Genomic DNA, 26150 nt, shown 5'->3' on the forward strand with positions numbered 1-26150 from the left:
ACGTCACACTGGGTATCTATCTATCTATCTATCTATCTATCTATCTATCTATCTATCTATCTATCTATCTATCTATCTATCTATCTATCTATCTATCTATCTATCTATCTATCTATCTAGAGAAAGAAAAACAAGTAGAGATGGTTTGAGAGAGAGAGGGGGGAGAGAGGGAGGAAGAGAGAGAGTGTGAGAGAGAGAAATACAGAGAGAGAGGGTTAGAGAGAGAAACCAAGAGAGAGGGAGAGAGAGGGGGGGAGAAAGAGAGAGATAGAGAAAGAGAGAGAGAGAGGAGAGAGAAACAAAATATAGGATTATAAAGAGAGAATAGAGGGAGAGAAGTAAAGGAGAGAAATGTAAAAAGAGAGAATAGAGGGAGAGAAATAAAGGTGAGAAATGTAAAAAGAGAGAATAGAGGAAGGGAAAGGAAGAAGAAAGAAAAAACACTGCATTCGGGTTGGTGTTTTGGTACATTTTTTGTTCTTTTTTTTGTTTGATATATTTTAATTATTCCGTCTGCCTGCCATCAACAGTCTGGGGACGGTGTGTAGTAGCCAAAAACGTATGTATTAGCGTCATTTATTGTTGTTTTCTTTTTTCAATAGGGTGGTGCACATGGTATGGGTATAAAGGTAGGAACTTTTCTGTTGTCACTCAGGTATCCGACGCCAGGCGGGCTATCTGTTTTGACCGCTATGCTTCGCTACACCCTTAAGCTAGGAAGCTACAGCAAGCTGGTTTGTTAATTATTTCTTGGACTTGTGTTTCCCTTGTATTCGGTGTTTGAAGTACATAAAATAAATACAATAGTTTTAGTAAATCAGAAGACCGCTTCAAACGACCTTACTTTAGATCACGCGATGTCAACTTAAATTATCTCCCAAGTCACGTCGGTGTTAGATGCCTCAGTAGTTCCGCACAGGGCATTACTTTTTTTTTTTGTCAAAACCCTTAACCCTCATCAGAAATGGCTGCTTTTAGCTCTTTTAATACATTTCATTTTTGTTTGCATACAGTTAAGCAATACAAATCAAGCAATCCAAACATTAGACGCTGTCTTTAGTACAAGAACAGATAGGCCTATTAACAAAAAAATACAATTTTTGGTTCTCAATTATTCCTAAATGTACGTTATACTTTCAAAACGAGTTAGGGGGAGTGGAATAATAATAAAAAAAAAACTCTTTCTCCCTCTCTCATGATTTTATTTAGAAATTCAAAATTATTTTGGAGTCTTACGAGGAAGGACGCATCTCTCACAGATTCGGATTTGTTTTTTCTTCACTCTCTATCGCTTTTAGATTTAATTTTATTATTATTGTTTGTTTTATTTTTTTCCCTCCTACTGGTGTTGTTTTTTAACTGAAGCTTTACATATTATAATGGTGTTGGAGAAAAAGGAGGATTAGGATGTGAAAAGGGATAAAAGTATATCATAAACTGTCAAATACTGTACTGTATATATCGTGATCCAAAAATGTGATCATTCTTAAATTTGGATTAACACATGATTGTTGTAATTTGATATATATTTGATCATTTGTTTTGATTATTGATTGAAAAAACGTCCAACGTTCCTCTGGGGACGCTATCTAATAAGCTTTTCAGGTGATATATTCATTCTATGCTGTGATGTTTGTTGCAGCATGACTGAAAAGAAAAAAATAAATAAACAATAAATACATAAATATTTGCAAACAATACAAATGATCGGTTTATTTGATTTATTTATTCATTTTTACTTAAATGTGTTCCTGCATTTAATGCTTTTGGTTATTCCAACCTAAACACAGGATGGTGCCAAAGAGCTGCGGAAAAACGAGGTTGTGGCATTTATGGAATTCTAACATCAAATGTTACATGTTAACAGTAATATTAGAATATGGCCAGTGCGACTTTGGGTTAAATAGAACTCATATTGAATTGGACAAGACCTTAAAAACAAATGTGATGCTCCTTATGTCCTCAACATTTGTTCTGATAGTCAATCACCAATATTATGGAAAAAAATATTGCTTAGAACAAGGTGTTGTTGCTATCAATATTTGTCTGGATTGGTCAGAAATGTCTTAATTCAATGGTATTGATTATTCTACATGTTCGTAAGAAAATACAAAAGAAAATTAAAAAGTTATTGAAAGTTTATATCTGACACGTTTTACTTGGCATCGTTTTAGAGGCAAGCACCTGTCTTTTTAATACAATATTATAACTCTTAAATGATATTGTATAAGTGAAATAATTGAAGCAGGTTGGAACCAAAGCAATTCATATGGATTACATTTTATGGAGCATGTATGTCAATTTTTGTTGTTGTGAATGTGCAAATGTTTTAGCTTTGTAGATTACATTTAATATTGGATTTTCAATTTACAAAAATGGGTGAACTATGAGAAGCTGACTGGAACGAAAACAATACATAAGGAATGAGGGTGATATTCTATGCAGCATAAAAGAGTACTTTTTTTGATTGTGAATTCAAAAATGTTTCAGCTTCTAGACATAATGCAATATTCAAAAGTCACGGCTCCTTTAACAATCTGGGTCATAGGGTCACCACTTCCGGTGGTGGGTTTTTTTGGGGGTAGGGGTTTGCTCCGCCACATAAAACAGATAATACTGGTTTCTGTGTTTCCCAGTAGCAGAAAAGGCCTGATCTGACACAGATACACGACCTTCATCATCTGGTCGCTATTGGCTTTTTTTAAACAAACAAAACACAAGTTTAAAAAAAAATCCCAAACAAAAATTCTTATCAAGCTTTCATTATAGTAAATGATCAAAAAACATAAAATCCTGCGGAAAACGTACAAGTTAAAAGTTATGGAGTAGAGTCCTATGCTTTCAACCCGTGATTGATATTGTATGTCAACTGGAAAAAAAACACATGAGTGCATTGTACTGTTAAGACAGAAGCTTGGAAAAATTCTAAATCTAAAATTCTAAATGGACGGTCACAAAAAGGTGGGGGAGTTGGCTGGTAAATGGAACGCTCAAGCAGGTTACCTGAAAAAATGAAGTCTTATTATAGAGACAATTCTTGACTAATAGAGGATACATTCGGCTTAACCCTCATGTGTTAGTTTTCAGGTATCGCACACTATGTTAGCGGGTTGGTGGCGGCCCGTGTCTCAAATCACCTGTAAAATACACTGAAAAAAATAATACAACAGCATCCATTTTTTTCTCTTCTCTTGGTCACCTGTTAGGCTTCCTTATCCAAAAAAATGTTGTTGTTTTTTTTTAAATTTTTGTTGTTGTCTGCTTCTGGGCCTATTCTCTCAGTTTACCCCTCAAGTTTTATTTGAAAAATGTTAAAATAAAATTCAAAAGAATTAGATAAAATTATGTTTTTTTTACATATTACCTAAGTGTATTACAGCACATCTATTTTTCTTTATTTTTAGTATTACTAACTATGATAACAATTTTAGTGTTGGACTATGTTTCGACTCATAGATTCTAATTTTAAGGATGTATATATATATATATATATATATATATATATATATATATATATATATATATATAAACTTTATAAAATAGAACTTTAAAAAAATGAAAAGCACAACAGCTTGAAACAGGAAATATAAATTTGCAAGACCAGACAACTGCCAAGAAGGACCAAGATCGATTTCTCCTTCCAAATAAATCACAAAATTAAAAGTGTATAAGTATCTGTGTGAAAGAACTGGAAGTATGTGTTCAGGTGCATGAGTGCCAAAAAATTTTACACTTTTGGTGACTTTTTTGCAGAAGTATTACTTGCACAGCTTGAATATGACCAGTCCACTTATGATTTCAGTTTTGGCTGTAGCTAGTGTTTTATAATCTTGTTTTTATAGCTTGGTCAAATATGACCCTATCAATACAAAGGTAACAATTTCAATTACAGTATTTCTTAAATATATGTATATGTATATATATATATATATATATATATATATATATATATATATATATATATATATAATTATAATATCGGGAATCATGTATTTACTTGATTCTGTTGAAATTGAAATTTCTTTCAAAGTCAAGAAGCCCTGATTCAATAAAACAGACGAAATAGATAGATAGATAGATAGATAGATAGATACTTTGTTCATCCCCGAAGGGAAATTCACATTTCCAGCAGCATCCCTGAGCTGAGAACAATCGAGAACAATCGAAAATAACACGGGAGCTGAAATGGTATTTGTATGAAGTTAAAATTCATAACATGATGGCGGCGACCTTAACACAGAGGAGGGTTAACTTAATTGTATTATTGTTGAAAAACTCCCACAATGAAAAGCATCACCCTTCAGCCTCTTCGTTTTTTGCTAGACTTTCGTCTAAAAAAAATGCAATATTTTTCAACTCTGTTATGCAGTACCTGCATATACTAGGCGGAGGGCAGTGTTGTGTTTTTGCTGCCCACACGTTACCTTGACAGTTTGAATTTCCTTCAGGATGCTCCAGCCAAACATACCATGAAATAGTCTAGGATTGGACATCTTTGTACTTTGACTGTCACCATTTAAAAATGTCCAGCATGCGTCTGGGAAAGCAACACAGTAGCCTGAGTGGTAGGCCGTCATGTGAAATGAGTAGCCTGTATAGACTTTTAATCCTCTTTAAGACTCCTATCCATCTCCAAATTAATATCTAGAGGCCACACATTCTCTCACCAGAAGTGTGTGTGTGTGTGTGTGTGTGTGTGTGTGTGTGTGTGTGTGTGTGTGTGTGTGTGTGTGTGTGTGTGTGTGTGTGTGTGTGTGTGTGTGTGTGTGTGTGTGTGTGTGTGTGTGTGTGTGTGTGTGTGTGTGTGTGTGAGAAACAGCCACTTTTCAAATTATTCACTGGAAAATAAGATTAATAGTTTTGCTGAGAAACAAGCTTGAGGTCAATTAGTGAAGAGATCCTAACGATAAAGTCATTACGCCACAAAGCTGATTCAAGGACGTGAAGAAGCGAGTCGTTAGAGGTCAATATGCGTTCAAATCCAATGTGAAAATGCGATCCTAGCTCAACGATTGAACGGAAAACCTATAATACTCATTACATGCATTTAAATGAGTCTGGTCTAATTACTTATCAGTCCCTTGTACTATTAGAAATGGAAATTACAAGTACAAAACAGAGCCCTGGGCCTCATTCACTCAGAATATATTAAAGTTTACTTCAGTTGGGTGCAAGTGCCGTCTGAGTCGGGCCCACCAATGAGAACTGTGTCGCTAAAGATGAAAGTAGGGACGGACCATAGACTGATTGACCTTTACACAATTTGGAACAAATTATAGGTAGTATATTTTTGCTACTATGTCCTCAGAGATAAAGTCTTGCGTTCATAGTTTGGTAGACATGATCACGTTTGCATTGGCCAAAACAGGCGATGCTAATGGCTGTCATATTTTGTATGATTGGATTGCTGCCAAAAATGCTTTGAAGCACAAACTTTGACATGCTATAGTGTTGCGGTGTGGGATACAGAGCTGTAATTTTAAAACCACTGTAGCGGGGCAAAATATGAACATGAATTGTGGCAAGAATTATAGATCATGCTTATTCGTATTTGGGTTTACTTGTTGCAAAGCGTAGGTCTAATGGCTTCAATTTTGCTGATTGCATTTCTGGTAATATTGATAAAGACAAAATTGTATTTCTGGTCATTGATGTATCCAATAAGACTAGACATGGAACTCTAGGGTAGACATGTTATGAATACCTTCAAAGAAACTTAAGATTAAAGACTGTCAGATGAAATAAGCATAAATATTTACAACGTAGTGTTTAGAGATGAGCACTAAGTTATACCAATGAAATGAGAAAAAAATGGAACCATTTTATTTGATTGTTTTATTTAATTAACCATGTAACTCATTTTGAATCGCCTTTTTCTCTATTTTTAAAGTATCCATCTAATTTCTTACCACTTTATTTAATCATTTAAGTACAAGAATACATACAAAATACATGAACGCAAAGTTTGTTGTTGACAATATGTTACAAAAGAAAAGGACGTAACGTCATCGCAACGAATTTTGTCAACAACAAGGCAACAAGTGATGAAACGCACGTTGTCTTATGCGATACTCAAAATTTTGGAACAAAATATGTTTAGGATCAGGTATCAGTATTGTCCCTTGCCGCTGCCCATCAATGCCTAGGTCCGGTTCATTTCCGAAGAGCGGGATAGCTCTTTATAGAGTAATACAACGGCGACCAGTTGGTAAAGGTGCTGTATCTCGGTCAGCAGAGGGAGCCCTTCCCTGCTCTAGTAACTGTTTCTTGTGAGGGGAGCATCCCCAACCAGAAAGAATGACCTAGAAAAGTTCATTTTTGACTCAAAATCCACAAAAATGTTTTTATCAAAAGTCTTGAGGATAATCAGTATTCTTTTTGGCAAATGTGAGACGACTTTTTGTGTTCCTTTGTGACAGCAGTGGTTTTTGCCAATGAACTCTCCCTTTGGATGCAATTATGGACTAGTGTATTTCTTATAGTGGAGTCATGAACACTGACCTTAACTGGAGTTGCTTCAATTGACGGAAGAATTCTAGTGTTTACCAGATGATTTGGAAGGAGAACGTCTGGCTATCAGTTCGTGCCCTCAAACTCAAGCGCTTTTGGAGAACGATCCAAAATACAAAAAGAGAAAAGCAAGTCCACTGCTGAATGGCACAAAAAAGGGTTTGTAGTCAAATCGGAATCTGATTTAAGTGGACTTGAGATGCTGTGGTTTAACCTTAAACGGTTGGTTGAAAAAATATACTTGAATATGGCAAATAACCAAAATCTGGACCAAATTTCTCCACACCGTTGTGAGAGATTATCAATTATTTTAAACGTTTCTGTTATCGCTGCCAAAGGTGGCCCAACACACTACTAGGTTTGGAGGGCAATTACTTTTTCGCGTAGGACCAGATAGGTTCTGATTTCCTGGGTGCCTTAATAAATGGAATCAAAATTTCAAAAGTGCTTTTCTCATTTCTTTGGGTTGTCTCTGTGTGATGTTAAAATTGGTTTTGATCTGAAACGTTTAAGTGATGTACAAGCAAAAAAACAGAAAACAGGAAGAGGGGAAAAACTTTTTCACGGCACTGTATTGACACACCATATTTATCCATGTTGGGTCATTTAGCTTGACATTTGATCTTTCAGAATTCATTGTGGAACTTCTGGAGTCAGTTGGCTAGGCTAAAAGAACAGGAGGCCAATATTTTTGCAACACCTACTTTTCTGTTTTTCTAGTGTCAAGATATAAAAATACTTTTGCTAGGCACTGTACATGAAATGATTTCATTGAGAGATCAAAATAAAAAAGCATGCACAACTAAACAACAATAGAGATAGTAACAGAATATTTGTCTTTTGAGTTTTTAAACCATACTGTGTGTGTCCTGTTTACTTTTTTTGTACTCCAATCAGAATATTGCTTTTACCCCTTGAGTGAGTCTTTCTTCAGTGATTCCCGCCCACCACTCTGGCAGCTTTACCCATTTACATTTTAGCATAATGCCGGCATTAGAGGAAGCACAAGCAGGCCCTGATAAGTTACAAAGTGCTGCAGGGGTAAACCTCGTAAGAGAGGGCTTGGGAGTTATTTACAGCGTTCAAATCCTTGGAAGAAGAAAAAAAAGCCATGTCTGCGGGATGAGATTGGTTTTGCAGTCGACACCGTGCACACAAAGCAAACACAATGCAATGTGGAGGGTGTTTAGCTGTAAATGACCAGATGACATTAATTCTAATTGACTGATCTCATCCCATGCTTGGGACCTCTGCGTGTGTTCTTGTGCGACAGAGACGTCCTTGTCTGAGCACAATATTGCGGGTAGAGCCCTTGAACCCAAACACTGAGATTGCCTTTTCTTTAAAAGAAGAGAATTCTAAAAGCAATTTAATTTTCATTGAAGCAATGCTTTTAGCTGCGTGGCGTTTTCTATTCATATCCTCTGTTTTGATTGCCTACTTTTTCACAATAAGAGCACTCCAAATTTGCAAAGGCATTATAAATGAGTTTGAAAGCAATGGAATTCCTCCCCCCTTATCTGCAAAACGCGCTCTGTACAGTTGTTCCATGAGAAATGCATTTAATTGCAAATAGAAAAGAGCGCGGAGAGAAAGGCAACAATGCGGCGGTCTGAAGCGCTTCACTCGTCCTGCTTTTAAGCGAACACATTCAAATCCAAGCGGGCAGACAATGAGATAGAAGGACTCGTGGCCTGAATAGTGTCTCTCTCTCTCTCTCTCTCTCTCTCTGTCCATCTCTTTTTCCACTTTCCTTCTGCCCAATCCTCAACCTTGAAAGGGGCAGGGCTTGAAAGCACCGTATTTTCCAAACTACAAGGCGCACCTGAAAATCCCAAATTGGCCAACAATTTGAAGGTATGCCTTATAACCCAGTGGTCCTTATATACTGCAAATTTGGTAGCTAAGATTGGCAATGCATACAGTACTTCTACGTGTAGTTACTACATGAAGTTTTACGTTACACTGCTGTAGTTGCGCAATGCTTGATCGATAGAAAATAATTGCTGACTAAGATCGCAAGACAATTTTTGCAACAGAATCGAACTCGTGTCACGGCAGTGAGAGCAGCAACGCTTCAACGCTAGACCACCAGTGATAAAGATGGCAGAAGGGACTATATTGTCTCCCATTGTTATACTATTTTTAATCACTGCCAAAAACTGGAAAATGGGGAAAGAAAACAAGTTTGAATAAACCCAAAAGTCTGATTCATCATTAAATACCCCTGTGCTTTTTTGCGTTTATTTATGTCTTTCAAGACAATTATCTGTTTTATCCATTTTCTGACAGTCGTTTGTGGCATCAAGTCAAAATAGTGTAATAATGAGATACAATCTAATGCATTTTCATATATCACCTGTATCACAAGTGGACTAGTGATTAAGTTTCAGCGCTCTCACGGCCGCAACCCGGGTTTCATTCCCATTGCATTTAATGCTTTTTGCTATTTTGCTATTATCAGCAACATTTTAAGACTGATCAATCGTTGCACTCATGTAAACCGTAGGTTATACACTAATTAAAATATTCTTACTGGAGTTTTAATACTATGCGCCTTATTGTCCAGTGCACCTCATGTATGGAAAAAATATGACAATTTTAGGGGGTGAGCCTTTTGTAATTTGAAAATACAGTATTTTCCACCAGAGTACCTGATAGAAGCATACACTATTCATTGCAGGACTCAGCAGGTTTATCTGTTTGACATCCTAAGGGATACACACACTCACTTATATGATAAGGCCAAACCAAAGACCTTCAGGCCATGAGGGGAAACGTTTGAGTAACCCCCAACCATTAGATCCACAAATGCATACCTGTCAAGTGTCAACATATATGATTGTGTCATATTTTGTAAAAGATTTTGCAAAATAATTCGATATGATAGTATTCAGAAATTACTTTAAGACTCTGTCCCTGTGTGCACAGCCATGCACTCATAGGAAAAATATATTAAATGAGATATGTCATACACACAGCCCGTGGGCCAAACCTGGTCTGTCGGATGATTTGATCTTGCCCACCATAAATATCTGATTATGTCTAAAAAAGAAGCGTCCAATCTTAATCGTAAACCGGTATGCCAATTAATGCATACATTAAATTATGTCATAACTCCCTTTTGAGTTCGAAAGGCTTGGTAAGTTAGTGTAAAACTGCATTTACCCAACTGTTAAAAATAAACCAGTTAACGCATAGAATACCAAATAAGATTTTTTTTCTATTGTTTCTTAATAAATGTGTTATGTTTAGAAACTATCCCTTATCATCCATGATGATAATATCTAACCAGGTGTGCCTTATAGTGCGGAACCATGGTTCCTTTCTTATATTATAAAAATAAAATAAGGAACCACAATAAGATACATTTTGAAAGTTGTAATGTATGTATAATCTTACGACTCACTGACAACATTATTATAGTGATAGTTAAAATGGGAAGAACAGAACGTTCTTAAGACCATAGTATTGATCCAGTCTAAGAACTCACTTGATATAGATAATATTAATATTTGGATCCATTCGCCCACCCTAAGTCAGGGCCGGCATCAGTGGATCATGGTGCCAAAGCGCTTGAAGCCTCGTGGGTCTTTCTGCACCCACAGAAGGAAGTTGAAGCAAGAAAGTGCACCCTTGAAACTTTCTATTTCCCCTCCCGCTTGACAAAGATTTATACATATTTATACATGCCCAACTATACTGATAGCAAAGTGGTGTGGTGTGTGTGTTTTGGGGAGGGCTAAAAAAATCTCTGAATTGCAGAGGTAAACTATATGTAAATGCCATAAAGTAATAGACTTGTAGTGCAAATCACACCATTTTATCTTTAATTTTGCCTTCGTACCCTCCCTGCCACCACCGCCGCCGCTACTGCCGTCTCTCCCCCCACAGCGCCCCATCCTCTTTCCTCTGGCTTAAAGGTGCATCAGAGATATGCATTTAAGCATATTCAGAACACGGGGCGTGAAATTAAATGTGTGGCAGAGTGAGAAAAATATACAGACGCCCGAGATGCCTTAAAAATAGTCATTTATGCAGATGGAGAGGAATAGGATGACCCTCTCTCCAAGCATTTCTTCCCTCACTGTTCTTCCCCAATCTCGCTCTGTATCTTCATTTTTCATTGAACTCGCCAGTTTGCTGCTAAGCAGCCTTGTAGATAAGGCAAAGTGCTAAAAGGAGACGACAGAAGGAGCTCAGTGGGCCCGTTTCTATTGCACTTTCACCCAAGGCAATGGGCAGAATTTAACGGATTCCTTCCAACATATGTTTTTGCCAGATAAGTAAACAGTGTGTGTCGGAAATGAAAAAAAAGCATTTGCAATTTAATGACATTACAGCTCCCAGCTTAGCCCGCCGTGCTGCGAGGCGAGGAGCAGAGAAAGGGGAGACTGGAAGAATGGAACTGGGTGTCATCAATGTATTTTTTTTCCTTTCCCCCTTGCAAGAAGCAGAACTGAATTCTTCTTATTATTTTCACACACAAAAAACTCTTCTTTTCTCCATCCCTCCTGCTGTTTTGTTCTCCCTTGCTCCCAATAGTTTGAAATGGAATTATCTAATATTTTATTCAGGAAAAGTTGCCTCTCCTCCATCGTCAGCTCTTCTCAGCTCAAATACATTGACAGTGAGTGTGTCCCCCCCCTCAATTCACTAAATTCTCTTTTGTCAGGCTTTATCACCGTATGCTCAAAGAGGAGCATGAGTCCAATGAGAGGACTTAGTAGGTGGGGGGCAAAAGGGAATAACCTCGGACAGCTACATTAGACCGACTGTTAATAATCTATCCATCTTATGTTATTTTCCTCTTACTTTTACGTATTTCTTTATATGAGCTTAATTCTCTCCAGGATTGTGCTCGTAGCTCGAATTGCTCGAGTAGCGAGCACATTTTAACATGAAATATATAATTTAAAACAAATTGACTTATTTCCAATCTCCCGAAAGCATCAAAGCGAACCCAAAATAGTTATGAAACACTTCCTGATCACTAAAACACATTATGTTAGTAATTAAATTAATAAGAATTGACAAAAAAAAAATACTGTAATAGGATTATTAAGATGATATTAACAACAGAAAATGCGGTTTTATCACGAACACTTATCAGACATCACAAGATCATGCATACGGTATTGTTTTTGCTCTCAAATTGAGGAAGAAAAAAAAATATGAAAACAGGTGGGGCAGCACGGGGACGCAGTGGTTAGCGCGTGTGCGGCACAGTTCTGAAGTCATGAGATTGAACCTTCCGTATGGAGTTTGCATGTTCTCCCCGTGCTTACGTGGGTTTCTTCCGGGGACTCCGGTTTCCTCCCACATTCCAAAAACATGCGTGGCAGGTTATTTGTCCTGTGTGCCCTGCAACTGGCTGGCAACCGGTTCAGGGTGTCCCCTGTCCACTGCCTGAAGATGGCTGGGATGGGCTCCAGCAACCCCCACGACCCTACTGAGGATAAGCGGTGCAGATAACGGATGGATGGATGAAAACAGGTAGAAAATAATATTTAAAACATGTTCTAAAAAAGAGAGAAAATATCTTCTGAATAACTTAAAAAAAAAACGAGTTTACCAAAAAACAAGAACAAATTATTCTGAATGTCCGTAGAAAAAAAAATCCCCAAATCCAGAAAAAAATGGTCAACAGAAGTACAAAATGTATTCTGAAGAACTGAAAGAAAAAAAAAAACGAACCTGAAAAATACCCCAAAAATAGCCTTCTAAAATAACAGAAAAATCAGAAACATTGTTTTAAGTATATAAATAAGCTTATTTTGTCAACAGCCTGAAGGGTTGGGGGCAAGGGCGTGCAGGTTAAAATTTTGTCCACCGTTACCTTTCGCCATGGAAGAAGTTTGTATTCATTTTTACATCCGTGGCGTACTAAAATGCTAGTTTATGGAAGAAGAAACATTATATCTCAGTTTATTACAAGACAACGATAGATTTTGACCTTTAAAAAATGTAGTTTTCGATATGAAAAAGTTAGTTTTTAGCAACGAAAACTATGATAGTTTCCTAGGAAGGATAAAATGACTGACGATCAATGGCGAAGTCCAGAGTCGGACGTGTTTCACTGAAAAACAACAGCAACCAGTTGATGAAGGGGCTGTATGAGTCAGATCAGGATGCTCCTCCTGTTTCTGGTAACCATGCAGACTAGTACTATCTTTTTCATGTTAAGGAGCAAAACCCTACCCAAAAAATCAGCGTAGATTGCTAATACTGTATACTGTCTACATAGTCTGTCTTGCTATGAGTAAATAGGTGCAGTAATGTGTTTGTAGGGCTCATTATTGCTTATTAAAGAGGATTTGCAATCATTAATGCGACAAGCAATTGGAGTAAGCTGACACGTATGAGATGGAGAGACTAGATGATACGGAAGCACTTACTGTGCACCTTAAAATGAAGTTACTGTAAGTATAAATGAATGTACACCAAAACATTTTTTTTTGCCTGTAGTAGATTGCATGCACAAACTGGACGAGTTATTGCTAGAGGTAAGCAGTCACGAGCGGTGAGTGGTAGGCTTTTGGACCACTCATGAACTGGATTCTCCTTCGAATAGCAAGCAAGATTTTGGTTGCAAAGAAAACTCTTTAAATTCTCGTGTTTTAAGGTGCTCATAGAAAGAGGTACCACTGTATTTCTCTTCCCCCGCCGCCTGTCAGTCTGCAGCCTTTTTCAAGGAGGCTAATTGTGCAAGAAAGCAGATTAGCGCCGGGATGTACTCCTTGACCATGTGCTAATGTGATGACAAATTTGGGGACCCTGGAAGCGAAAGACGTCGCACGCCAGGGCACTTTTGGCAGGGGCTGTAATCTGTCTTTGGTATTAGCTCAGCAAACCGGCTTGTTTGAGTATGGATCAATCGCTCGCTCATTATTTTTACAAGAAAGCTTTACATCCCAGGCGCTTTGCCGCCGTTGATCTCTCATTAAGCATGCTTGCATGTAAATGCACTGGCAATCCCTGTGTAAGGGATATGTCACCCCGGGGCCCGGGCTTGCACTAGCACGTAAAGGAGAAAGAAGGGCCCAGGAAATTTGGGTCAGCCGCCGTTGCCAGAAACTTGAATTTCAGGTTTCGCTCACAGCCACCTGCTTTGGCTTTTCTGCATTTAATGTGTTTTTTTTTTGTTTGCCCATGTTGTGTTTTAGATGTCAGCCCTGGAGGCAAAATTAGCTTTGTCTCAGTAACCCTTCCACAGTGTTCATGTTACCTTTATGTAGAAATAAATATATATTAAATCATATCTACAAGTATATGCTGTATGAATAAATTAACACATTCAAAAACTGCGTATTATTTTTCATAAATGCAATTCATTCCATTTTTATTTATTTTTTTCGACATTCATTTATTTGTTTTGGTATTTATTTTGTTATTTATTTGAGTATTTATTTGAGTATATTTTTTGTCGTGTCTTATGTACTATATTTTATCCCAAAAAGTATTATTCAAAAGAGGAGGCGGTCTTGTCATGATTACAGATTTGACTAACCTGTGCCCGCTTATTTGGCGCCAACCGCTTGGCTCCCTGTCACTTTTTGAACCCAGTCCTGTCTGTCCCCTGTTGTATGTCCGTCTGCAAACCCAAGTGAACGCTAGGCAAGCCTTTTTCGGCCCTGACCACAACCTGTCCCATTTTTTGCCCCCCTCTGTCCCTGGCTTCGACCCGTTTTGATCCTGACCACGTCTGCGCTACCGTCCCGGCTTACGACCTCTTTTTGTCTCCGACTACATCTACTCTCCCGTTATGGCTTACGACCCGCTTCCAACCCGACCACGCCTTGTTCTCCCAGTCCCGGCTACCGACCCGTTTTTTCCGTCCCTGACACTGCCATCGCTCGCTATGGAAGATCCATTTCCACGTTCGGAGCACCATCCGAGTACAAGAGCGACTTGCTTCCCGCGACCAGTGAACACCGGATCGTGGGCGCAGCCCTTTTCTTTCCTCCAATAAAACTTGAGAGAAACGTAACGCAATTGGGCCCCGTTTCCATTCTGGTACTGACAGGTCTATTTTGCAATCAATATCAGGTTTCAAATCCTGAGTAGCAGCACATTTAACGTCATTCAAGTGTTTGTTTGTTAACCATGATTGCAGCTTTTTTCAATTATTTTTCATCACAAAGAACACCTGTTCACAAAGACAAGTGCTGTAGGCCCAAACATGTATAGAACCTTTGCTGGATGTCAGCTTTTTTTCACTTTTACTGCCCTCTAGGGGCATTTGGTTTGTACCTATTAAACAAAATCAATACTTTTGATAGAAATAAACTAGAGACTTGCTTCTTTTTTGACATACAGTAAGTAGTACTTCGGTTTTTGCGGTTGATGGGCGTCAGCACCCCCACAAAATGTGAAACTCTGTTAAGTAGCGACGCCCCCTCACAAAAGCCCCCTGGGGTCAAACTTACCCCAAGATGATGTCCTTACCAACTGAAACTATACACCTGTAACATCATCTATACTAAAGCTTTACAACTAAAACATGAAAAAACAGAGTTGCAGTTGAATGAATGGTCTTTATTGTCATTATATAAATTGAAAGCCTTCTCCTTTCAGTGTAAGACAGTGACTTAGAGATGCCCTGGCTAGCTGTACGCTAGCATCTAGTATCCTCAGACTGAGCCAGGCCTCCGCGTTGTTTAAAATATAACCGTCCCGAATTTTGCAGTTTCCCACAAGTAAATGATCTGGCTTGGTAAGATACAGGCTCGGCAAGGGTAGCTTGTCAGAATTGTTATATAGCTCAGTTGTAGTAGGCCAGACTTGCGTCTATCGCTATTGCCGCTGGTGATGACCATTTATTTACTTCTGACTTTCCTCAGTTAAATCAGAATTGATGAGCTCCTTTTAATGTAACGAGCCACTAAAAGCTAGCTGTTGCCATGCTTCCAAGTTTGTTTCGGCGGACATATGGACATGTGCTGTTTGATTGACAGCATAAACAAGGCTACCTCACTCACGCACAACAGGCAGTCAGGCCCAACCAACACACAAAGCCCTTCGTAACCTTCCTCCAAGATAACATTTTCTGTGTGCTGTCTGATCAGAAGAAAATGCACAACATGTTGATACCAATGACGATACGTCAATTCAATTCAAAATCTGCGAACCAGTTTATAACCAAAGCCTGAAGTAGCGAAGATTACTTTAGTCCCAAACATGGATAAAAACGTTCCTGGTCTTCTACCATTGCACTCCCCTCTAGCAGCAACAAGAAGCATTGTGCTTGTATCAATAAAAACGTATCATAATTTTTGATTAAAATGAGCCTTTTTATTGATAATTTAAATTTAATTTGACATTACTACTGTGCTACCTCATGAGCAAAGAATTATTATTTAAAAAAAAAAAGATTAGATTGAGCCTGCAACACACCAGATAAGGTCTCATGGCAAACTAGAGTGCCCTGGCCGTTCTTGACGTTGCGCCAAGAAAATGAAAAAAAGATTTTTGCAAAATATCTGAAAAAAACAGCCATTAGTGGCTTAATCTTTGGAGAGTGTCTTACGAGGAATATTACTAAATTTGGAGGAAAAAGAAATTCTGCCTCATAAATTATCTCAGAACATGCCGTTTGAAATAGCCATGAGTTACAGAGAGACCCGGCTCTCAAACGGCTCACTTACTTTGATGCATTATATTACGAATTATTATGTTGTATAAAGAAGTTAGGAAAAAATATAAAGGAGAAAATTAAAAAAGACAGGTTTGTGGTTATCCCTTTAATCAGTATATTACCAAAAATAATTTAATGCAGAAAATGAGTTAATAATTTTAATGAGAAAATGTATTATTCTACTTAATTATATTTGCATCTATTTTTGCCTTCTATATCCAAGCTACTTAATTTTGAACTTTTTTTTTTATATTAAACCTCATTCATGTCGAGCAAGACAGTTATTAGGTGACAATCGACACAAAATTGGTCATTTCTTCAGTGTCAGTAATAAGTCGAAACATAATGCAGAAAGTGATAACAACGGCAATAATTCCGGCACGAAAAAAACGGCGAAGAAATTCTTCGGAAGATCACGGAGGCAAGGAAAACACGTGTGTTGAAGCAAAAGATTCGACGAAAGATAATAAACAAAAGATTACTCCTAGCAAGAAAAGGAATTTTCTGCCAAAATGGACTAAATTATATTCCTGGTGACGCTATGAGGAGGATGATAATGGATTGGACCTTGAGAAGGCATTACAACTGTGGCGGGAAAGCAAACCACGAAGAATATATGAACTGAAAAATCTGAAGATATGACTGCTTTGCATTACAAATTAACTGTGATAATTAAAACTTAATGAAAATATAGATTAATATAATTATTTCAGCAACATTTTTTTGTATAATGTACAATATTGTTGTGAACTGAAAAATTGTGTGTTAACTGAGTTGTATTACCAATAAACTGTGATGATTAAAACTGAATTAATGTATACATTTATATCATATATTTGTCGCTAATTTGTAATTTCAACCTCGATAACACTAAATTTTGGGGACCCATAGATTTTTGAGCATGCGAGTCCCCAGGACCCATCACTTTTCAGAGGTAAAATGAACACTGTGTATATATATATATATATATATATATATATATATATATATTACTATTTCTCCCACTTAAAATCATGGAGGGGTCTGAAATTTTTATCGTAGGTGCATGTCCACTGTGAGAGGGATAAACTAAAGGAAAAGCATGATTTTTTTCAACAATTTATTTGTGTAACACAGCTGCAAATAAGTATTTAAACAGTTGTGTATCATCGAGAATTCTGCCCCTGAAAGACATTTTAGTCCGCCCATTAGAAGTTCACCTGCACTCCACGTATCATCCTGAATCAGATGCACCTGTTTGAGGTCGTTAGGTGCATAAAGACACCTGTCCACCCCATACAATCAGTAAGACTTAAACTTGTATCATGGCGAAGACCAAAGAGCTGTCCAAAGACACCGGAGACCGAATCCTACACCTCCACAAGGCTGGAAAGGGCTACTGAAAAAAGGTCCATTGTTGGATTAATCATTATTTGTCCCTTGATAGTCTTACACGGATGGTCAGTAGGGCCAAACAAACTACTTGCCTGCTTGATCCGTTTGCAGCTTTACTGGTGAAAGATCTGAAACTTGGGAACTTGGGATCTTCAGAATTAAATATTATTAATATATCGCTATCCTAAATGTAGTCTGCTGTCATTAAACCCACGCTCAAGTGACCTAACCTTGACCCGGAAAGCCTAGGTAATTATAGGCCAGTGTCAAAGGTGCCATTTTTTTCAAAATGTCTTGGAAAGGTCGTTGCACAGCAGCTAAATGACTTTATGTAGGAAAATAATTTCTTCGAAACTGTCCAGTCAGCATTTAGAGCAAATCACTGAACTGAGACAGGTAAAGTAAGCAATGATCTCCTCTTCGCAATAGATTCCGGTGCCTTGTCAATGATACTGCTGCTGGATCTCAGTGCTGCTTTTGATACTGTGGACCACAACATATTGTTCGTCTGGAATGCATCGGTATCTCAGGAACTGTACTCCCGTTGTTTGAGTCCTACCTATCAGACAGCACGCAATGTGTTAATTACGGCAATCTGAACTTAAAACACTCTGATGTGGCCTGTGGCGTTCCACAGGGCTCTGTACTTTGTCCCCTTCTTTTTAGCAGTTGAATCTTCCGCTTGGTGATATTATTCGAAACTATAATATTAGTTTCCATTGCTATGCAGATGACACTCAACTGAATCTGCCTGTCACGGTCGCCATGGCGACCAGTCTGCCGCGTCCCCGAACTCAAGCTGAAGCAGATCAGCTGATTGCTGGTCTGCTACTTAAGGCTGGGTTGTGGGTTTGGCGGGCGCTGGCTCATTACACATTCCCCGGTCTGCTATGCCTTGTCCTGTTTTAGTTTTTAAAACATTTTCCGTCTGTTATGCCCTGTCCTGTTGAGTTCGTGCCGGAGGAACGCTGTACCGTTCTGTTCTGATTGTAAGAATGTTTTTGTTTGTCTTGTCCCTGACTTTTGGACAACTTTTATTTTGTTAAATAAAACTTATGGATCGTCACGCAATTGAGTTCTCCCTTCCAGCCTCCTGCCTCCGTTCTGGTCCGATCACTCCTTCCACTCCACTCCGCCTCGTGACAGAATGAGCCAGCCAACATTTGAACTCAGCGAACGATCCCTGCGCGATTTGGGGAGAGCTGGAGGACGCCGTTTGGCAAGCAGAGGTAACCTTCCCTGCCCGTTCGAACCACGGCCCCGCCCGTCGTGGCCATTGCTGTGCCTCGAATGGGGTCCCGGGAAGAATTGACGCCTGCCTGTTCGACTCTCATGCCTGCCTGCCCGACTCCCGTGCCGATTGCCTGCTATTCCGTCTCCCCTGCGTGCCAGTCCGACTCCGACTCCGCCGCCCGTCGGGCCGACTCCGACTCCACTGCCCGCCGGGCCGACTCCGACTCCGCTGCCCGCCGGGCCGACTCCGCTGCCTGCCAGTCCGACTCCGCGGCCTGCCAGTCCGACTCCGCTGCCTGCCAGTCCGACTCCGCTGCCTGCCAGTCCGACTCCGCTGCCTGCCAGTCCGACTCCGCTGCCTGCCAGTCCGACTCCGCTGCCTGCCAGTCCGACTCCGCTGCCTGCCAGTCCGACTCTGCTGCTCCTGTTTTGCCGGTTCTGATTCCGTCTGTCCTCTGTGTTTGCCGGTTCTGATTCCGTCTGTCCTCTGTGTTTGCCGGTTCTGATTCCGTCTGTCCTCTGTGTTTGCCGGTTCTGATTCCGTCTGTCCTCTGTGTTTGCCGGTTCTGATTCCGTCTGTCCTCTGTGTTTGCCGGTTCTGATTCCGTCTGTCCTCTGTGTTTGCCGGTTCTGATTCCGTCTGTCCTCGTGTTCGCCCGTCCAGTTTGCCTGCCGTACCCCCACAACCCTGCCAAGCGTCGAACCATTCCGGGGCGTGAGGTAGTGTTTTTTTTTTTTTTTCTTTTTTGGGGGGACCTCAGGAGCTGTCCCTTAAAGGGGGGGGCTCTGTCACGGTCGCCATGGCGACCAGTCTGCCGCGCCCCTGAACTCAAGCTGAAGCAGATCAGCTGATTGCTGGTCTGCTACTTAAGGCTGGGTTGTGGGTTTGGCGGGCGCTGGCTCATTACACATTCCCCGGTCTGCTATGCCTTGTCCTGTTTTAGTTTTTAAAACATTTTCCGTCTGTTATGCCCTGTCCTGTTGAGTTTGTGCCGGAGGAACGCTGTACCGTTCTGTTCTGATTGTAAGAATGTTTTTGTTTGTCTTGTCCCTGACTTTTGGACAACTTTTATTTTGTCAAATAAAACTTATGGATCGTCACGCAATTGAGTTCTCCCTTCCTGCCTCCTGCCTCCGTTCTGGTCCGATCACTCCTTCCACTCCACTCCGCCTCGTGACACTGCCACTGGAGACAACTGAACATTTAAGTTGTAGAAATATGTAGGCCTGTCTGACTGAGATTCAAAGATGGATGTCACTTAATTTTTTTGCGACTTAACCCCGATGCAGATAATGGATGGATGGGTCGATATATATATATATATCATCTCATTAGCTGTACCGCTTATCCTCAGTAGGGTTGCGGGGGTGCTGAAGCCCATCCCAGCAATCATCAGGCAGTGGGCAGGGGACACCCCGAACTGGTTGCCAGGGCACGCAGGGACAGACAACTCCTAGGGACAATTTGGACCGGCCAATCCACCTGAAATGCATGTCTTTGGAATGTGGGAGGAAACCGGAGTGCCCGGAGGAAACTCACACAAGCACAAGGAGAACATACAAACTCCACACAGGAAGTCATGGTGGATTTGAACCCATGACCTCAGAACTGTGCCGCACAAGCGCTAACCACTGCGCCGCAGTGCTACCCTATATATGTATATATGCCCACTGCCCGATGATTGCTGGGATGGGCTCCAGCACCCCCGCGACCCTACTGAGGATAAGCAGTGTGGCTGATGAGATGAGATGAGATATATATATATATATATATATATATATATATATACTGTATATAATATAATCCCCGCGACCCTACTGAAGATAAGCGGTGGAGATAATGGATGGATATGCAAACTCCACACAGGAGGTCCGATCTCACGCCCTCTGAACTGTGCCGCACAAGCGCTAACCACTGCACCGCTGTGCTGCCCCCTGAGTATTTAATATTTGTTAAAACAAAAAAATACATCAAAGTTAGTACTTTGCGGGTTTTGACTATCGCAGGATGTTTTTGAAAGGCAACTCTCAAAAACAAAAGATTATTTTAATACATAGTCATATGAATGAATTGAGACGGATGCAAAAAATTACAGGAATAGAACTAAATAATATATTTTGGGCTTAAAAGTGTCCCAAAAAACACGTTCACTCTTCCAATTTTCCTGTGGAGGGTACTGTGGTTCGGTTTCTACTATCCTAATGTGTCGTATTTTAAGGTGGTTTTCTAAGTCAGGTTGACTGAAAAGTTTGTTATCATCTCTGAAATAGTTTACAGATTTTCTTCCCTGCTGCACAACTAAAGTAGCGTCTCTCTATGCGAGACTATATTTATGTAGGTTCTATTTTGTTTCAATTAATAAATACCAAGGTGTCACAATTTCTGTGGGTTTCTGTCATTCCTCGAGTCAGTTGACAGCCCAACATTTTTACCAGGTTATGTGGGGCAATAGGAGCCAAACAAACTGCTCACATTAAAAATATATATGTATTTTTTTCCTCTCAAAAAGAGACGGAAGCCATACAACCTCTGACAAGAGACACAAATGGACTTGAACGTCAAAAAAGCAAACAAATATCAACAGCAAGATAGTTTGGTGTAAAAATAAATCTAGGTAACACACGGCAGAGATTTTTGTATGTGGGGCGCTAAAAAAGAGTCCCAGCCGCGGCTTGCTGCTGTCAGGCTTGTTTTTGGGTTACGTCATTCACTGCGCCGGCATTCGGGGAGGCCAAAAATGGCAGAGGGCTCGATACGGTGCCATGATCTCTTGTCTGGTAAACACACGTGGGGATTGTTGGATGTTTGTAAACAAGTTGCAAATATGTCCCCTCTTAATTGGACGCTCAATGCATCCTGACAGGTGATCTCATTCAGGTAGCGTTCAGATCACGCTTCACTTGCCAGTTCCTTTTCGCCGCAAACAGACCTAGTTAGTTGACTGGCGAGACACTAATACATTTTGTGTCGTCTTTCGCCGTGGTGTAACCCAGTGGTGGGTTGTGCATTTCACACCTAGGCCAGCTCTTATCGTTGCCAACGACTTTAATCATTGGCATGCTTAAGGACTGTACTTCCGAAATTCATTCAATACGTGGACTGAGCAACCAGGGGAAAAAACATATACCGTAAATTCCGGACTATAGAGCGCACCTGATTATAAGCCGAACCCACCACATTTTAAGAGGAAAACCGATTTTGTACTTACACGAGCCGCACCTGTATATAAGCCGCATGCGCCCACATTGAAAAAATGTAACACAAACACAAAATTAACTCAGACCCGACTTTAAGTCCTGCGATTGTAACTAAGTATCCTTCATTAAAGTACACAGTCCAAAAATCACAGCCGGCAAAACAAACGGAAAATGATACCGGTACTCAAGGTTTGATGCAGACCGGCAGAGTCCGGGTCCCGTTGAAAGTAATGCAAAGAAAAAAGTGTATATTTCCAAAGGCAAGGGTGGGAAAATATATATATCCACTATTGTCCGCCTAGTCCACAAACACTCACCTTTACCGGTCCCCACTTCCCGTCAGCCCACGTTTGTTACGCCCCTTCTTTTTAATTCGCCCGTCCAAAACATCCGAATAAGTGTCCAAAATAAATTACAAAAATATACAGTAGCAAATACATATTATACATGGTTACACAGATTTACAAAGAAAGACGGTACGTAGAGAGCGTTTTCAAAGCTTTAATAATAATAATATAACTTTCATCCAGGCAGTTAATGGTAGCAACACGCTAGCAACACGCTCGCAACATAGTAAACGGGTCTGTTAAAAAAACATACCATTCTTGTAAAAATCACGGTAAACTGTCCTCATCCTTCTCCTTAGAACTGAAGCCATCAAAGTCGTCTTCCTCAGTGTCGGAAAGAAACTTATAAAAATATAAACGTCGTCCCACGCTCCCACAGTCGGACTCACGCCGTCACTGTCGCTGGAACTTTCATCCATTCCTGATTCTGTGCTCCCTCTCCGTCACGCAGCAGACCGGCTTTTCGGGACCCGTTGGTAATGGTGGATTTTTTAATGCTGCCCCACGCTGTCAGGATCCATTGGCAGACTTGCGAAAAAGTTGCCTTTCGCATTTGGCTAGTTTTAGTGAAATATTTCTCGCCGCTAATCAAGCCAAGAAGTTGCAGTCTTCCTCGGCGCATATATTCCACCGGTCTAAATCTTACCTTTTGTACTCGAGCGCCGCTGGCGGCCATTAGAAAAATTACATAAATTGGCCGCATCACTGAATAAGCCGCGTGGTTGAAAGTTTGGGGAAAAAGTAGCGGCTTATAGTCTGGAATTTAGTTAGTTGCATTCGGCCATCTCTGTCTGTCCCTCACCCCCTCATACACCCCCCTCCGGAGGAAAACAAAGCCTGCAACAAGGACAGTACAAACATCTTTGTTCCTTTATCTTCTTTGTTTTCTTTATCCTCACTGTAAAACATGGACCTGGAGTGCCACGTCCAATTTCGTTGTCACAATATATTCAACCCATGTTGTAACAATGACAATTAAGGTATATTCTATTCTCATCTCATCAGCTGCACCGCTTATCCTCAGTAGGGTCGCGGGGGTGCTGGAGCCCATCCCAGCAATCATCGGGCAGTGGACGGGGGACACCCTGAACTGGTTGCCAGCCAATCGCAGGGCATATTCTATTCTATTCTATTATATTCTATTCTATAATAAAGTGCACATAAAAGTCTCAGATTGTCTTCAAATTGTGTGCGCCCTGTATCTCATGCAGAGTGGCAAAGATAGACCAGCTCGATGGCTTTGGGGTTGGGTATCCGCCACCGATACTAGGAGGTCACAGATTTAAGCCTTGGTTAAAGGCAATACTTTTATATTTGGGTCAAATCAGAAATTTTTGTAAGATGGTTCACATTTCCAAAAAATGTGACTTTTATGCAATCTCCTGTGATTTTATAGCTGCTCTTGTTTGTGAGCCGTAGGCTTCCCACTTGTGCAGTTGAGGACACTAGACGTCACACGCATTGAATTGTTGGCAGAAGTACTCATGGATGCAAACCCCGTAGCGTTTCTAGCAATTTAACAGTTATCGTGCCACTGGAGGGGGAACAGAGTTGTCCCCCCAAATATGATTTAAATCCAAAACCTCTCCTTCGCTCTATTGAATACTATCCGTGTTTTCGTCTGCAATGCTGTTGTAGAGCAAATAGGCCCAGCACAAAAATGACTTGACTTTTCTTGTTTCAGGTGGTTCGCATTGGAATGGATGGAACGACGGCGTCCCCTTTTGGACAGTTACCAAACGTACCAAATCACCATGTACCATAGTGAAATTTGATAACATGAAGTTTTGAATGTAATTAAAACATCCAAAGCTATGTAATAATAAAGTAATGTTCTCACCTTACGTAATTATGTCAATTGGAGGGCCATTCTCAAGTACAGAACATTACGCAACTTTCTCACTTCTTTGGCTTTCTAACAAGTTTGGCAACTTCAAACACCAACCTCCGATCCTGGTGGTCTTAGATATCAGAGACCATGCCATGATCTGGTCAAGTGTCCCTGGCCCACATAAAAAGAGGAGCTGATCGATGGCTCATCCTTTTTTTTCTGCTGCTTTGCATGACGGCCACACCAAGCGGCCATGCGGGCTTGCACTTCAGCCTAGGGTCCAGCACGTGGGCCACACACTGAGACCACATGGTGCACAAGACCAAATCTCTCCACAACAACAAGTAAGGGGACAGTTTCAGATTCAACTCCATGTTTCCTGGTTCTTGGGAATGAGCTCTGTACAAGGGAATTTCCCCAAATCGACTAGCATTATAGCGGGAAACTTTTGTTTCGTGCTACATTCAGCGGTCCAAAACTCCCAAACTCTTTGGCGCCTTCCCTTTCCTTTTTTTTCCTTTCATTAATTTTCTGTGTTAATAAATTGTGTGTGTTATTTCCATTGTCCTGGTTCATTAATTCCATTTCCTTGGGATTAGTAATACATATAAAAACTCAAAGAGCTCAAAGTAATAACATAATTTATTTCTTTTGTACTTGTAGGAAATTCTAGCATCCTTCAGAGAAAAAAAAAGATTTATCGTGGAGGACAAGCAACACCTAAAGGCAAATGCGTGACTGATTGCAGTAAAGAATAATTTGTTTCAATCCTAACCAAGCTAGAAAAAAATCCTACCTTTTGTCACAGTAAAAAATAAAATTATAATTTAGTAGAATAAAAGATTTTAGACTTAAGTGCATCACCCCTAGCTGACGTTTCCTTACACCTGCAAGAAAGCCCTGATGTCAATAACTCAAAATGCGATTGGCTAAACCAACAGCTTTATCGAACACTGATGTTGTGTTATATGGGTCTTCAGATCTGCTTAGGTCAGATTTATGACCATGGCAATAAGTGATGGCTGAAATATGATTGGTTGAATTCTTGATTGTGAGAACAAATCAGTAGTGAGCACAACCTGCATTGAAAGGAAGCTGACAGTCAATTTGGAATTATTGAATAAGTGTTAATGAATAAAATATAATTACATCACATGATTTAGGTGGGCAGCATGGCAGCGCAGTGGTTAGCGCTTGTGCAGCACAGTTAATGTCATGGGAACCTGTCGTGGGTTAAAATCCAGCTCCAGACTTCCTGTGCGGAGTTTGTATGTTCTCCCCGTGCTTGCGTGGGTTTCCTCCGGGCACTCCGGTTTCCTCCCACATTCCAAAAACATGCATTTCAGGTGAATTGGCCGGTCCAAATTGTCCCTAGGTGTGAATGAGCGAATGGGTTGTCTGTCCCTGTGTGCCCTGCGATTGGCTGGCAACCAGTTCAGGGTGTCCCCTGCCCACTGCCTGGAGATGGCTGGGATGGGCTCCAGCCCCCCGCGACCCTAATGAGGATAAGCGGTACGGCTAATGAGATGAGATTTAGGTATTTTCTTAGGCCAGCAGAGAATGCCTTGCAGGCCCTGATGACCCAACACTAATGTAACTTTATCGTTTGGGGCTGACCTGATCTCACCTTTTTGGTGGTACAACCGAGCGCTGATAATAGATGGTGTGCGAATGTGTGTAAAGATAAAGCCGACGGCACTTCAGTGGAGTAACATGAACACTTGGAAGGGAAACCGAGACAAAGCTCATTGTTCCTCCAGGGCCATTCTAAACACAACATGGGCAAACAGAAAAACACGTTAATTGCATAAAAGCCAAAGCAGTTCAGAGGACCCATCCTGCCACATGTAGAAATACATTTATAAATAAACCATAATGGCTGTGCCATATTTGGGTGACATTTGGATTTTCATGCCTGGGGGAGTACAATGTCTTTCTGGAATAGCTGCTGAGTCAGTAAAACCCCAAAAAGGCCTAGTCATCTTTTTGGGGCACTTTTCCCATGTGAGGTAACCTACCT

The 26150-nt window shown here is 40.3% G+C and overlaps 1 long non-coding RNA gene across 1 annotated transcript; it reads left to right on the forward strand.

Moving 5' to 3' along the window:
* Positions 1-400: 400 nt before the first annotated feature.
* Positions 401-24164, forward strand: LOC148353193 (uncharacterized). Its single transcript, XR_015852653.1, has 3 exons — positions 401-559; positions 656-734; positions 23984-24164. It is a non-coding gene; the product is annotated as an uncharacterized LOC148353193 (long non-coding RNA).
* The last annotated feature ends 1986 nt before the right edge of the window (positions 24165-26150 follow it).

Source organism: Urocampus carinirostris, chromosome 14, assembly GCF_059441175.1.
Source record: "Urocampus carinirostris isolate Australia breed hairy pipefish chromosome 14, RoL_Ucar_1.0, whole genome shotgun sequence".
NCBI classification, from domain to species: domain Eukaryota; kingdom Metazoa; phylum Chordata; class Actinopteri; order Syngnathiformes; family Syngnathidae; genus Urocampus; species Urocampus carinirostris.